The 15213-nt window shown below is 51.1% G+C and overlaps 1 protein-coding gene across 2 annotated transcripts in view; it reads left to right on the top strand.

Annotated features, from left to right (window-relative positions):
* The window catches only part of TJP1 (tight junction protein 1), a 197066-nt gene that overhangs the window by 82648 nt on the left and 99205 nt on the right, over positions 1-15213 (top strand). The window lies entirely within an intron of this gene.

Here is a 15213-nt window from a genome sequence, read left to right as displayed (position 1 = left end):
GCCTGAGTAGACATTGCTGGCTTTGATGGACCCAGGGTCTGATTCAGTATAAGGCAGCTTCATGTCTGGGATGGGGGCTGTGGCTCAGTGGTAGAGCATCTACTTGGCATGCAGAAGGTCCCAGGTTCAATCCCCGGCATCTCCAGTTAAAGGGTCTAGGCAAGTAGGTGATGTGAAAGACCTCTGCCTGAGACCCTGGAGAGCGACTGCCAGCCTGAGCAGACAATACTGAGGGACCAAGGGGGGTCTGATTCAGGATAAGGCAGCTTCTTCATGCGATTGGGGGAAATGTGCATCTAGAGAGTGGCCACCCCCAAGGCAAAGAAAACAACAACCACCACGCGTAAATGTGCAGGGTGGGAAGCAGCAGCCCCGTTTGCATGGCCTCGCGGGGCCCCCGCCGCCCCTGTGCATGCACCCCTCCCTCCAAGCTGCACGCCGCTTCCCCGAGCCCTTGATAGGCTGGGCGGTGGGGGCCCCTCCTCGGTCCGCAGCCCGGACCAAGGCGGTTGCCAGCAGGGGGGTGGCCAAGGGGCAGCCCCCTCCCCCAAGCGAGCGCTGCAAAGGAGCCCGGGGGGGCCCCGCTTTGCAAAGGCGGCCGCCCTCCCCGCCGCCCCTCCTCCGGCCTGCACGCCCGGGGGGGCTGCAGGGAGGCCGGCGGGGGCGGCGCGTCGGCCCGCCGTCCCCCCGCGGGGCGGAGCGCGAATGGGCGAACCCGGGCGGGCGGGCAGACATGGCAGCGGGTGCTGGGCGAGGGGCGGGCGGGTAGCCGCCGCGGCTGGCAGCAGGGGGGTGGGGGGCGGGGAGGCGCGGCCATTGTAGGGGCAGCGGCTGGAGGGGGAGGGAAAAAAACAACAACAACCCTTTGCAACCCCCCCTTTGCAACCCCGTTTGCAAACCCCTCTTTTTGCAATCTCCCTCTTTGCAAGCCCTGTTTGCCACCTCCTCTTTGCAACCCCCCTTTGCAATCTCCCTCTTTACAAACCCTCTTTGCAAACCCCCCTTTTGCAGCCTCCTCTTTGCAATTCCCTTTGCGACCCCCTCTTTTCAAACCTCCCATTCCCCCCTTTGCGACCCCCTCTTTTCAAACCTCCCATTCCCCCCTTTGCAATTCCCCCTCTTTGCAAGCCCTGTTTGCCACCTCCTCTTTGCAACCCCCTTTGCAATCTCCCTCTTTACAAACCCTCTTTGCAAACCTCCCTTTGCAGTTCCCCCTCTTTGCAAACCTCCCTTTGCAAGTCCCCCCGTTTACAAACCCTCTTTGCAATTCCCCCTTTGCAAACCTCTCTTTGCAAGTCCCCCTCTTTGCAAACCCTCTTTGCAATTCCCCCTCTTTGCAAACCCTCTTTGCAAACCTCTCTTTGCAAGTCCCCCTCTTTACAAACCCTCTTTGCGACCCCTTCTTTGCAAACCCCTCTTTGCAATCCCCCCCCCATTATTCGCATTCTCGGGGCCCCCCTTGCAAAGCCGAACTTGGTGCAAAACTCTTGCGGCAGGATGTTGGTTTGGGCGGCGGAGTAAGGAGCCCCCGAGGAGGAGGAGGAGAGGTTTGGAGGGGAGGGTCCTGGCCGCTCCCCCCTCCCCTCTCCAGCCACCCCGCCCTCCAGCCAGCCTCGGTCCTCCTCCTCCTCCTCCTCCGGGGACGGGAAGGAAACAAGATGTCTGCTCGGGCTGCAGCTGCTTCCACCAAGGTAAGCCGCCTCCTCTTCTGGGGGGGCCTCCGGGCAGGGTCTGGGGGCTGCCTGGGGGGGCAGGAGGGGGTCCCCGCCCCTCTTTCCAGAGAGGGGCCCCGGCCTCCTCGCCCCCCACCCCCAGTTAAAGGTCCCCCCCCCTCCGGTGCGTGTTTCTCAGCCCCTGGATCGACCACGTTGGGTTTTGTGAGGCTTGCAATATGGGGGGGGGGGGGAAGGGAGGGTTGTGGGGCCACGTTGTGCTGTTGTAGGGTCGTGCATTCGTATTTGTGTGTGCATTTGTATTTGCATGTGTGTATGTGTGTGTGCATTTGCATTTGTGTCTGCGTTGGGGGGGAGCCTGTGCCCTCCCCTTTATAGTTTTTTTTGGGGGGGGGGTTAAAGAGGCTTTGGCTCCACTGTGGGGGTCCTAATTTCCCTACTTTCTCTTCCCCATTTTCTTTTTCTGCATTTTCTCTCTCTCCCCCCCCACCTGTTGGCTGGAGGGCTGCTGAAGGGGGCTGGCTGGGCTGGATTCTCTTATTTGGTTTAACCCCCCCTCCCCATCCTCCCTTTCCAAGCTCATCTGCATGTTTACACGGATGTATGCCCCCTAGGTTCATTGGGGGCTGGCTGGGCTGAATTCCCCCTCTTTGGTTCAACCACCCCCCCACCCCAAAGATGCTCCCTTTCCAAGCTCATCTACATGGCTGCTGAGATGTAAGCCCCCTGGATTCATAGGGGGCTGGCTGGGCTGAATCCCCCTCTTTGGTTTAAACCCCCCCTCCCAAAAATGCTCCCTTTCCAAGCTCATCTACATGGCTGCTAAAATGTAAGCCCCCTGGATTCATGGGGGGCTGGCTGGGCTGAATCCCCCTCTTTGGTTTAAACCCCCTCCTCCCAAAGATGCTCCCTTTCCAAGCTCACCTGCATGGCTACTCAGATGTAACCTCCCTGAGTTCATTGGGGCTTTTCCCCTTCAATGAGGCTTCCAGGTTGTGAACAGCTGGGGTGGGGGGCTGCTTGCCTGAATATGTGTGTGTGGGGGGGGGCTGCTTTATCTTTATGCTTCTCTCTCCCTTCCCCACTCCGAAGCAGCCAGATCCAAAAAGAGTTGGGTTGATCAAGCCGGCAAAGTTCCCTCCACTGAGTTATTTGAAATTTGGACCGGGGAGCAATAATCTTTGCTTACATTTATTATTATTTTTAAACCCCATAAAGTTGCAACAGACGTGTTTGCTTTGGGAAAAGCTCTCCGGCTCCCAGCTCAATTGCATGCCTCCCCCCCCCCCCCACCCCTTTGAATGGAAATAGTTTTCGGGCACATGATCTTTGTGTGGGCTGTTTTGGTGCCCCCCCCCAGGACCTGTCCCTTGCTCTTGGATTTTGTGCCAGGGATTCCTGAAGCGGGGGATCAGGTTTGGAGATCCCCGAGAGACAGGATTTCTCAGCAACTCCCTCTGAATCAGCTGCGAAGGTTTCTTGGGCGGTGCTGGGAAGCCTGCCTGCTCCCCACCTGTTCAGTGGGCGTGTTCTAGGGCACAGGTGTATGGGACGGGGTGTGTACCCTGACCTCCTTTGGGCTGCCTGTCTGATCCCTGCTGCTTTTCCCCCAGGGGGAAAGGGGGTGGAGCTGGCAGCCTTCAACAGGTCTCTTCCTGATTCATGGAAACTAAAGGTACAGCTGGGGAAACTCTTTTTTTGGGCACAGGAAACTTGGCTTCTCTTGCCACGTTTGAAGCGGCTCTCCTCCTCGCCCTCGCCGTAGGATCGCCGTCCGTGCCCGATGCGTTAAAGGCGACCGCCGGTGACGGGGCCAAAAGGTTTGCTCTCAAGTGAAACTAATGCAGTTTCGGTCTGATGTCATCGCCTGGTATGTGCTTACACCTGAGCGCGTTCCTCTCGGTACCGCACTAAGGCAGTGGCGTTGCCACTTGGCCGAGCGCCTTGGCACGGTGCTCGGGATCTGGTAGCGCCGGTGGGAATATTTGTTCTCGAAGACGCGGCGGGCCAAAAGTTTTTTATTTTTAACCTCCTTCATTCGCTTTCGCTGCGTGGGCTTGTTTTTTAAATCTTCACCGTTTCAGGAACAGGATGAAAATCAACGTTTTGAGCGTCGGCGTAGTTTGCCAGCCGTGTCCGTCGTGATCCGTGTGAAAACCGAGCATGCGTTCCATAGGAAAAAGGAGGCTTTATGTTACTTTGTGGTGGGGGAAAGCAAGGCTCCCGAGAACCCTGTTTAAAAATTGTTGCTGATACTTAGGGGTTTGAAATCCATGCGATGCAGCAGAACAAAATAATGCAACTTTATTATCTGAATGCAGGTAACGTTCCAAGGGCCCAAACAAATCGCTTTCTGGTGAAATACTGTTCGGTTGCATCGAAGAGCGACGTGTTTGTGCCCCTGGAACATTATCTGCATTCAGATAATAAAGTTGTATTATGTTGTTTTGCTGCACCGCCATGTAAGCCCGGGCCGGGTGGAGTGACCTGCTTTGGTACTCATTGTTCTGTAGGGAGGAATGTCCCTGGTTCTTCCTGTTTTTCATTGTGCGATTGGGGAATAGGCTTCGCTGGGACTGAACTGCTGACTTCAAAGCCGCGCAGAAAAATTCGCTGTGTGTGTGTGTGTGTGTGTGTGAAGGTTGAGCATGGGGAAAACACAAAAGCATTTTGAAGGCAGTTCCAGACAGTCCAGGGACTCGTTTCAGCTGATTCAGACGAGTCATGTGTTCAAGTTCTGTATTATTACAGTCCATGACCAGTATATAAATAAAGGAAAATTGCAAAAACGGAAAAAAGCAATATACAATTAATTGCAAAAACGGATAAAAGCAATATACAAAAATTCGTTAATAAACACAGGATAGGCCTAATGGATGCCAGCTAATTCAGACGAGTCATGCGATATCTTAGGGTCGTCGTCCCCCCTACAAACGTGGGGTAGGCCCTACTGATACCTAGTGATGGGAAGTATATGTGTGAGAAGCACGCCACTAACAATTTCTTAAAAATAAAAAGCTAAGCAAAGGAAGTTCCTAAGATGGAAAAGTAATTTTTCAGGCAAAGGGATAGCCGTGTTGTTGGTTATAAGCGTGTGCGTCCAATTGGATATATGAGCGCTCTTCCTTGTGTACATTTTAAAAATGTGAACAAATCTTGGGAGTTTTGAAAAAAATAGGGGGTGTATCTGCTGGTCACTGCCGTTGGGAACCGACTTTGGGCCAGTTCACATGCGCACGTGCGATACCGGAATGAGTCCGATGTTCGTGTGCTTCCGATTTCTCCCTGCCCCCCCCTTTACACAAGCCATGTATTTCAGTTCAGTTCCAACAATCACTGGCCTCAGCCCATTCGAAGTACCAAACTACGGCTTGCATCTTGGCTTCTAATCCAAGATTACAAACCGCGGTTCGACGATGGTTGGTTCGCTGTCCTGACTGGGAGGGCCAACCACAACACCCCCCCTCGCTTGATGTGAAGGAATATGGATTTTGCAGAGATGAACTCTGCGCTTCGTCCACAATGCAGAAAGAATGTGGACGGGCCTTAAATGCTGACACTACAATTTTTCAAAAGCAGGCGTATCCAAGAAGGGGTGAAGAAGAAGAGTTGGTTTTTATATGCCGACTTTCTCCACCGCTTAAGGGAGACTCGAACCAGCCTCCCTTCCCCTCCCCGCAACAGACACCCCTGTGAGGTAGGTGGGGCTGAGAGAGCTCTAACAGAGCTGTAACTTGCCCAAGGATGTACCTTAGAAACCTTGCAAGTAGATCTCGCCCTTCCCCTTCTGGCTATGAACCCTGTTTTCAACAATAGTTGTGACCTAAGAGCATTTTTACTCTTTTGTGTCTTGTTGTCGTATACGGGGTTGGTCCGCGTAGAGAAAAAGATTCCCCTGACTTTCCTTTTTCTCTTTTTGTTTAAGTGACAGTTTGCTATATTCTTGCTTCGTGCTCCCAAGCTAGAAAAACCTCTGGGTTCTCATCGGAGGCGGTTTCTGCCTTCGATGACACAGCTCGAGTGTGTAGAATACAAAAGGGTGCATACATCACAGTGGGAACGGAGCCCGAGGAGCTGATAATTTATTGGCCTGAGGAAGGAGGAGTTGGGAGTTCTCCTGGCTGACGACAGAAATGGCAAGCAGTATTTGAGAATCATAGAATAGAATCCTAGAGCTGGAAGGGGCCATAGAGGTCATCTAGTCCAACCCCCTGCTCAGTGCAGGATCAGTCTAGAGCATCCCTGACAAGTGTTTGTCTTGCCTCTGCTTAAAGACTGCCGGTGAGGGGGAGCTCACCACCTCCCTAGGTAGCCCATTCCACTGTCGACCAACTCTTACTGTAAAAAATTTCCCCCTAATATCCAGCTGGTACCTTTCTGCCCGCAATTTAAACCCATTATTGCGAGTCCTATCTTCTGCTGCCAACAGGAACGGCTCCCTGCCCTCCTCTAAGTGTCAGCCCTTCAAATGCTTAAAGAGAGCAATCTTGTCCCCCCTCAACCTCCTCTTCTCCAGACTAAACATTTCCATTTCCCTCAGTTTTTCCTCGTAGGGCTTGGTCTCCAGGCCCCTGATCATCCTCGTCGCTCTCCTCTGCACCCGCTTGATACTGTCCGTGTCTTTTTTTGGCTTGAGGCCCCCAAAACTGCACACAATACTCCAGGTGCAATACAGTACTCCAGGAGACACGTTCTGGGTTGTGGAGAGTTTAGAATAAATGTGGCTTTCTTGTCTGGATATAGAATATGTATTTCGAACACATCGTGAAAATAACAGCTGACGCGGAGTCCCAGCACAGTAAGGCTGTTGCACTGTAAGCATAACATTTAACTTAGAAATAGAAACATAGAGCTGGAAGGGACCCCATGGGTCATCTAGTCCAACCCCCTGCACAATGCAGGAAATCTACAACTATCCCCCATTCCCGCAGTGACCCTTGATCTATGCCCAGAGGAAGGCAAAAAAAAAAAAAAAAAACCCTCCAGGACCCCTGGGCCAATCTGGCCTGCAGGAAAATTCCTTCCTGACCCCAAAGCGGCGATCGGCATTTCCCTGGGTGTGTAAGAAAGGGCCACGAGAGCTGAGCAGAGACTCATACCTTCCTGCCCTCCCTCGCACGATCTGCCTAAATTCATTGTGAGCCATACAATCAGCATTGCCGTCAGACGGCCGTCTAGCCTCTGCTTAAAAACCTCCCCCAAAAAGAGAGCCCACCACCATGAAATCTGCTTCTTTGAATGTCTGGATGTATAATTCTTGAAGGTGGATCAGGTGTAAGCATTAAACTGCATCTAATAGGGCTAGAATGGATGGTATTTCTAACCTCCCTTGGGTCAGTGTTCTTAGAGAGAGACACACACAAGAAATTCACAACCGCAATAAGTAAAACTGCATTCCCTTCTTGAAATGCCTTTACTTCCCCCATAACAGTTTAAGAACGTAAGAAAAGCCCATGCTGGATCAGACCAAGGCCCATCAAGTCCAGCAGTCCGTTCGCACAGTGGGCAGCCAGGTATTTACTGTTTGCCAATCATCGGTCCGCATGCGACACGTTTTAGTTAAATTGGCTTTTTATCTGATGCTGTTGCAAGAGAATTTTCTGCCGCTCTATAAATGGAGAGCTTTCCCTGTTTGCTTTCGTGTAATTGACATTTTTCTTGTCCGTTTTACTTATTGGGGTTGTGAATTGCAGTTTCTCCCACAGGGTCCTGACCTTGCCCTACCTGTGAGCGCTAAACTTGAAGCCTCCGGATTCCCAGTGGTTCCCAGTGAAATGTAGAGCTTAGCACCTTTAGGTCAGAAGTTCACACCCAGCCTTGCGTGACTAGGGGGAGGTTCTGTGGGATGACTTTGCCGTTGGGCCTGTGGGACGCAGCTATTGGTTTGCTCTAAAAACTGAGCTCAGAATTGTCCAGCTACCGTTGCTGGTATTAACGGTCGCAGCTGTGGGTAAAGTTGTGGGAGGTTGCACTTAATTTTTTTAAAAAATACATGGACACATGAAGTTGCTTCCTACCAAGTGAGGCCGTTGGTCTGTGGTGGTCAGTGCTGGGTACTGGGGTGGATCCAGCTATCCTCCAGGGAACCGTCCTCCAGCTTAAGTAGCTCTTCCTCCAATGGAAGAACCACTTACGTTCATGGGATCGTAGAGTTGGAAGGGGTCACCAGGGTCATCTGTTCCAACCCCCTGCACAATGCAGGAAATTCACAACTGCCTCCTCCCCACACCCCCGGTGACCCCTGCTCCATGCCTAGAAGATGGCCAAGATGCCCTCCCTCTCATGATCTGCCTAAGGTCATAGAATCTGCATTGCTGACAGATGGCCATCTAGTTGGTGGAAGGCTTCAAACTTTGCTCAGTGGAAGGCTCACATAGGGGTAGGGTCCACCCCACTGGGTGCAGATCTCCAGGGTCTCAGGCAGAGGTCTTTCCCATCACCTACTACCTGATACTTTTGACTGGAAGTGCTATGGATGGCCCCCGGGACCTTCTGTATGCCAAGCAGAGACTCTACCACTGAGCCACAGTCTCCACCCTGAAGGATGGATCCCATGAGTTCCTATTTGTGGAAATGTCACGTGGGAATCTAGCAGGTTCCTAGACTCTTGATCAAGCATGCTTAAGGATTGGGTTGCAGGAGGTTAAGTAATCAACATATTGCTATAGTCCACGAATGGACTCTCACTAGAATCCCAGGTTGTGGTGACGGCTGCCAACTTGGAAGGCTTGAAGAGGGGAGTTGACATATTCATGGAGGAGAGGGGTATTCGTGGCTACTAGGCCAAATGGATGCTAGTCTTGATGCACACCTATTCTCTCCTGGATCAGAGGAGCAGGCCTAATATATTAAATGCTGTGAAACACAGGCAGGATGGTGCTGCTGCTGTCGTCCTATTTGGGGGCTTCCTAGAGGCCCCTGGTTGGCCACTGTGTGAACAGGCTGCTGGACTTGATGGACATTGGTCTGATCCAGCAGGGCTTTTCTTACGTTCTTAAGATGACTGAGCTTACAAACCCTGGGGCGTCTCCTGTGGGATGCCAGGATGGAGCAACCTGTGCTCCTGCTTCTTGCCTTACCTGTTCCGCGACCTTGTAACACTGGATTTCACTGTAAATATTTTGGGGTGGTGTGTTCAGAGATTACTAATCTCTCCTAGCTCCTTTGCCTTTCTTCAGCCGGTGCCTCCCTGTTTAGGATGCTTCAGAGCTCTTTGCGATGGGTATCTGCTTCCTAGGCAGGGTGTGTGGAAGACACCAAAAGAGGGCTTCTGGGGAAAGCTTCCCCTTGGTTTTTGGCTCTCCTCCTACAAATACTCGTACACTAATAAAAGAGGCCTTGGGTGGATATGTTGAGATGGCTGCAGAAGGTTGCTGTCTGGGGCACCGAAGTCTTAAATGGAGAGTCAAAATTACTATAATCTGGAGAACCAGGTTTGGTTCCCCACTCCTCCACTCGAGCGGCGGACTCCTCCACATGAAGCCAGTTGGGTGACCTTGGGCTAATCACAGTTCTCTCCGAACTCTCTCAGCCCCACTCATCTCACAGGTTGTCTGTTCTATAGAGGAGGGTGCCGAGTTGTTTTCTGTTGCCCCAGAAGGTCGGACCGGTACCAACAGGTTGAAATTAAATCAAAAGAGTCTCCGTCTAGACATGAGGAAGAATTTTCTAACTGTCAGAGCGGTTCCTCAGTGGAACAGGCTTCCTCGGGAGGTGGTGAGCTCTCCTTCCCTGGAGGTTTTTAAGAAGAGGCTAGATGGCCATCTGTCAGCAATGCTGATTCTATGACCCTAGGCAGATGATGAGAGGGAGGGCACCTTGGCCATCTTCTGGGCATGGAGTGGGGGTCACTGGGGTGTGTGGGTGGGGAGGTAGTTGTGAAATTCCTGCATTGTGACGGGGGTTTGGACTAGATGACTCTAGTGGTCCCTTCCAAGTCTGTGATTCCTGGGGACGTGATAGATTGTAGATAATGGTTTATCGCTTTTGGGGATGACGTTACTTCAAGACCCAAATCGGTTTTGCTTGGTGCATTTTAACGGGCAGTGTATTTTGTTTTGAAAAACTCCCTTATTCGAGTCGGAAAGCTCAGCGCTTCAGTTCATTTAGAACATCACGGTATAACATTGCTAAGCATTAAAATTAAGCTCAGCCAGGTTGGAATTTCCTGGTGAATTTCAAAACATGTTTTCTCATATGCCTTTATTTAAATTTAACCCCGGAAGGAGAGTTCCACATATTTGTGATCTTGGTCATATTGCTAATCAGGATGACACGCCCGCTCGCCTTGCCTTCCTGGAGTAGTTTGGTATTCTGATCTTTCTGACGAATTTCCCATGAACTTGTTTTGCCACCAGGAACTTGTAATAGCTGGAGGATAGCAACATATCCATTGAAACATTGGGAAATAGGATTCTGTCGGGCTGGTTAATGTGATTGTGACTTAAACAACAAAGAAAGCCAAAGCAGTAATTGAAGGCTTCATGCTGGCGGGGAAAGTAGTCCCGGAATCGCCTCTCTAACACGGCTTTCGGGTTAATAATTTACTCTTTCATGCTTTGGAAAGGTAGCACGTTAATAGGGGAAGGGGAGCCTCATTAGATCCTTTCAGAGTTACCTGTGAGAAGGAGGGGGCAGGCCAGCCGCTGGTTACAGGGAAGGTATGTTCAGTGTTCAGTCTTTTCACTGGAAAAGACAGTCATGCTAGGAAAAGTTGAGGGCAGCAGGAAAAGAGGAAGACCCAACAAGAGGTGGATTGACTCAATAAAGGAAGCCATGGCTCTCAGTTTGCAAGATCTGGGCAAGGCTGTCAAAGTTAGGACATTTTGGAGGACTTTCATTCATAGGGTTGCCATGAGTCGGAAGCGACTTGACGGCCCTTCACACATGTTCAGTGTGAGAAACCAGTGGGACATCCAGGGGAAATGGTAGCAAGACCGTTTATCCCACTGGGTCAGCGGTGGAGCTGAAGAGGAGATGTTGTGTCTATGTGTGAGAGGGAGAATAGACTTGTGGACCACTGGTGTGAATGTGTCAGTAGAAAGTAAGAATGTCAGCACCAAAAGGGACTAGGCCGTTTGATGGAAGATGATAATGGGCATTAGGAAGCCAGGTGAGAGAAGGGAAGAGTCATCCAAGCCTCCTGGAGACAGGTGGACACAGAGATGGAATAAGATGATGAAGAAGAGTTGGTTTTTATGTGCCGGCTTTCTGTACCACTTAAGGAAGAATCAAACAGGCTTACAATCACCTTCCCTTCCCCACAACAGACACCCTGTGGGGCAGGTTGGGCTGAGAGAGCTCTAAGAGAGCTGTGACTAGCCCAAGTTCACCCAGCTGGCTTCATGTGTAGGAGTGGGGAAACCAACCCAGTTTGCCAGAGTAGCGTCCGCTGCTCATGTGGAGGAGTGGGGGATCAGTGGAAGGATCGCATAGGGGTAGGGTCCACCCCACTGGGTGCAGATCTCCAGGGTCTCAGGCAGAGGTGTTTCCCATCACCTACTACCTGATCCTTTTGACTGGAAGTGCTACGGATGGCCCCCGGGACCTCCACTCTTTACCACTACACCACACTGACTCTCTTCAGTCCCTAGCTCCCTTTCCATAATTGATAGTCAATGCACAGCCCCTTCCATGCTTCCTCCGTTTTGCTTCCTCTCTTTCCCCTGCGCGGAAGAGTCTTGAGAGGCGAGCCCTGCCGACATCAGCCGGCCTGCTCTCGGCTCTGTGTCTTAAGGCGATCCGAGCCAAGCGTACCGTTTAGAAGAACGGTTTTTTGCGTTGGTTTCTCTAGGGACGCTCCTCGGGGGCTTGCGTCTTAAGTCATTGTAAGCACTTGCCTCGAGTTTGGTCTGTGACGTTATGTAACTTGCTGGAGAAACTGCCGGGAGTTAGAATATGGCCGGAGTCGCCGGGTCCCCCCTCTGGCCTTGGGAGAAAGAGATCGGTGTCTTTGCGTGTGTGTTTCATCTGCTAGTCTCGTTGGAGACACAAGCCCCAAGGCGGAGTGGCATTAATGACTTCCAACGAAGATACGCTTCAGTGTTTATGAAGTTCTATAATTGGCTGCGGAAATATTGCCAGCGGAGCACAGAGATGCAGCGCTTCTTTGCTTGCCCGGAGAAAAGCTCTCCCGTCTGCTTTTGGTAAGTAGTTGTCTTGCCTGCAGCCACGAATGATCTTCCTCAACGTGAAAGAGACCCCCCGGCCTGTTACCTTAGCGGCGCTCGGCTTGTCCCAGATCCTATGGAGATGTGCAACTATTTATATCCCACTCAATAAAAATGTTCCTTGAGTGGATTGCAAGATTCGTTTAAAACAAACACTGGCAGCCTTCAAGCTGCGGCTAGATGAACGCTCGTCAGGGATGCTTTAGGCTGATCCTGCACTGAGCAGGGGGTTGGTCTAAACGGCTTATGTGGCCCCTTCCAGTGCTGTGATTCTATTAATAGAACAGTTTAAAATTACGAAAAAGTCAGCACCGTAAAGAGAAGGAATTAAAGCTGTCAGAAGGCGCTGCACGAGCAGATTTAAAACATCAAACTCTTAAAAAACAAAATAACCCAACTACATAAAGAGCAACATTCAGCAAAGAAAACCCAAGGAAGTCCCAACCCCCTGCACAAAGCAGGAATCTCACAACTAGCAGAGTGGTAAGATGCAGTACTGCAGTCCAAGCTCTGCTCACGACCTGAGTTCGATCCCAACGGAAGTTGGTTTCAGGTAGCCGGCTCGAGGTCGACTCAGCCTTCCATCCTTACGAGGTCGGTGAAATGAGGACCCAGCTTGCTGGGGGTAAAGGGAAGATGACCGGGGAAGGCACTGGCAAACCACCCCGTAAACAAAGTCTGCCTAGTAGACGTCGGGATGTGACGTCGCCCCATGGGTCAGGAATGACCCGGTGCTTGCACAGGGGACCTTTACCTTAGACTGCAAACCAGGAAAGAATCGGTTTGCATCGTTCCTCTGCCGTGAACTGACTTAAGAAGAATCCTGCTGAATCGGGCCTGTCCGTGGTCCGTCCAGTCCAGCATCCCATTTCGAACTGTAGCCAGACGTTTTGGGGGCCTTGAAGGAGCCAATCTCGCTCCGACCATCCGCAATGTGGAGGTTATGATGCCGGTATCTGTTCTATAGGATGGCCGTAACGATAACGTTCGTGAAGGGGCCCGAACGCGGGAAGCAGCGTGCTATCGATACGACATGAAAGCTCGGTCGGGGTAAACAATAAATGAACCCGCTGAAATTTTAGCTGACGCAGCCGATCTATACGTAAAAGGCACTGTGGTTTATTTTTAAAAGGCTGTTGAGTGTTGCCTTAGCAGAGGACGGGAGAGAAGGCTGAGGATGCCTTTTCCGTCCCAGAAGTGACTGGGGGTGGTGGTGGCCTTTGTTAAACGGTGTGTTATCTCCCTCTTGCTTTAACGGTGCCAGAAAGCGTGTTTCGAAATCGATGTAAGCAATCTGTTAAAAGGCGGTGGTTGATTAACGAAATATTCTTTAATTGCCCGGTCCTAAAAAATTCTTTAATTGCCCGGTCCTAAAAGGGAAAGGGGTTTTTTGTCCTGCCCTCCTTCGGAGGTGCCGCTGCGTGCGGTTCGCGTCTGCCTGGCCCCCGGAGATCCACAGAGCTGCCGCTCTCCGCCGCAGCTGATGTAGTCAAAGGAAAGCGGGCAGCTGGTTTGTTCTCTCCCCCCCCCCATGATGGGGATGGGGGGGGAGAGAGGCTCTGGGTTGCCAGAGGATAGCTGCCGATTGTCTAATGCCCAGCTTCGGTTGCACATGTGACCAGAGGCCAGCCGGGATGTCTGCGGAGCTGGCGGTGCGATCAGTAAAATGAAACTCATGAGCCAGCAGAGTTGGCGGTGACCATTTTTGCGTGCGTATCGGGAGCGTTGGAGTACGTTCACAGGTATCAGCGTGTGTTGCCCCTCCATTCATTGCAAAGATTATAGGTGTCACCGGCATTTACGTTAGGAATTTAAATAGTAAATCCCGCCCCCCCTTCCCGATTGATTTGAGAATATCTAGTAGGATATCTGTGGCTTTAACTGCTGAGCTAATAAAATGCGTTTCAATGGAGATAAATGTAAAGTTCTGCATTTAGGTAGGGCAAATCAAATGCATAATTATAGGATGGGGGAGACTTGTCTGAGGAGTAGTGTGTGCAAAAAAGGATCTTGGGGTCTTAGTAGACCAAACGCTGAACATGAACACAGCAGTGTGATGCGGTAGCTAAAAAGGCAAATGCGATCTTGGGCTGTATCAACCGAAGTATAGTGTCCAGATCACGCAAAGTGATGTTATCGCTTTACTCTGCTTTGGTTAGACCTCACCTAGAGTATTGTGTTTGGTTTTGGGCACAATGCTGATTGTATGATCTTAGTGTTCGGTTTTTGGCACAATGCTGATTCTATGACCTTAGGCAGATCATGAGAAGGAGGGCACCTTGGCCATCTTCTGGGCATGGAGTAGGGTCACTTGGGTGGGGGTGGGGTGGGGAGGTAGTTGGGAATTTCCTGTATTGTGCAGGGGGTTGGACTAGATGACCCCGGTGGTCCCTTCCAACTCTACGATTCTACCTTTCGTTTGAGTTTAGCCCGAAGGCTGATTCTTATGCGGTGGTTTTTGGTTTTCTCTGTTTTCACTGTTGGGGTCTTGTGCAGAAAGGGCCTTGCGTGTGCTGTGGGAAGGGCAACACAGAAATAATGTGTCACCGACACCGGTCTCCCCCAGCCTCTCAGGTGAGTGGAAAAAAATCTACCTGTGGATATAGCAAAGGCATTTAGACCTTTGGATCTGGCGTCCAGACTTTGTACAGTACTTTCAGTGTTTACGTTGTCTGTCCCGTAGTGCTTTAGAGTGCCGCTTATCTCCGTAATGCCGAACTCTTGCGAGAAGGCCCCGTAATTACTTCTTGCAGGTTTGGCGGGCAGAGGCTACCCTGGAGTCACCTTCGGGATGCCATAGTCTAGTGAAGACTTGAACGGAGAGCTTCTGAAAGTTTGCACCTTTGGCCGTGTCCAGCGTTGTGCTCAACGTGCAAGAAATGGGAAAGACCTAGAAGTGTGCTTTAAAATTTGCAGAAGACCGAGAGGGCGGGGAGGTGGTGATAAACTACGTCCATTTAATCTAGGCTGGTGAGGAGGAGGAAGTGGAGAAGATCTTGCTGGCACAGCTCAATACAACCTGGGCTGGATTTGTTCTTTCCTCTCCTTGCAAGTGCTTAAGCCTAGGCGTGGTTGTAGGGACCAGCCCTTGGAGATGAGCTGAAGGGCAGAAGCCCAAGGCCTCTTGGCCTGGGGCCTGGTGAATCACGACCCACACAAGATGCTTTTGTTTTCTTTGTTTTGTCTGTTTAAAACTGGGTTTTGGAAACTTCCTTAAGCGGTTTTAGGAGAGCAATGGCATACAAACAACATAAACAACGGTGTATGAAAACTAGTTTCAGAAGGGTAACTGTATCCGTCCGTTGTAGAAAATATAAAGTGTCTTGGGCCACTTCAAAGATCACTCTTTTTTTTTAAATACAATTTTTTAT

This window comes from Euleptes europaea, chromosome 20 (assembly GCF_029931775.1).
Source record: "Euleptes europaea isolate rEulEur1 chromosome 20, rEulEur1.hap1, whole genome shotgun sequence".
NCBI classification, from domain to species: Eukaryota; Metazoa; Chordata; class Lepidosauria; order Squamata; family Sphaerodactylidae; genus Euleptes; species Euleptes europaea.
Note: the sequence above shows the minus strand (reverse complement) of the source record. Positions and strands in the feature narration are given on the sequence as shown.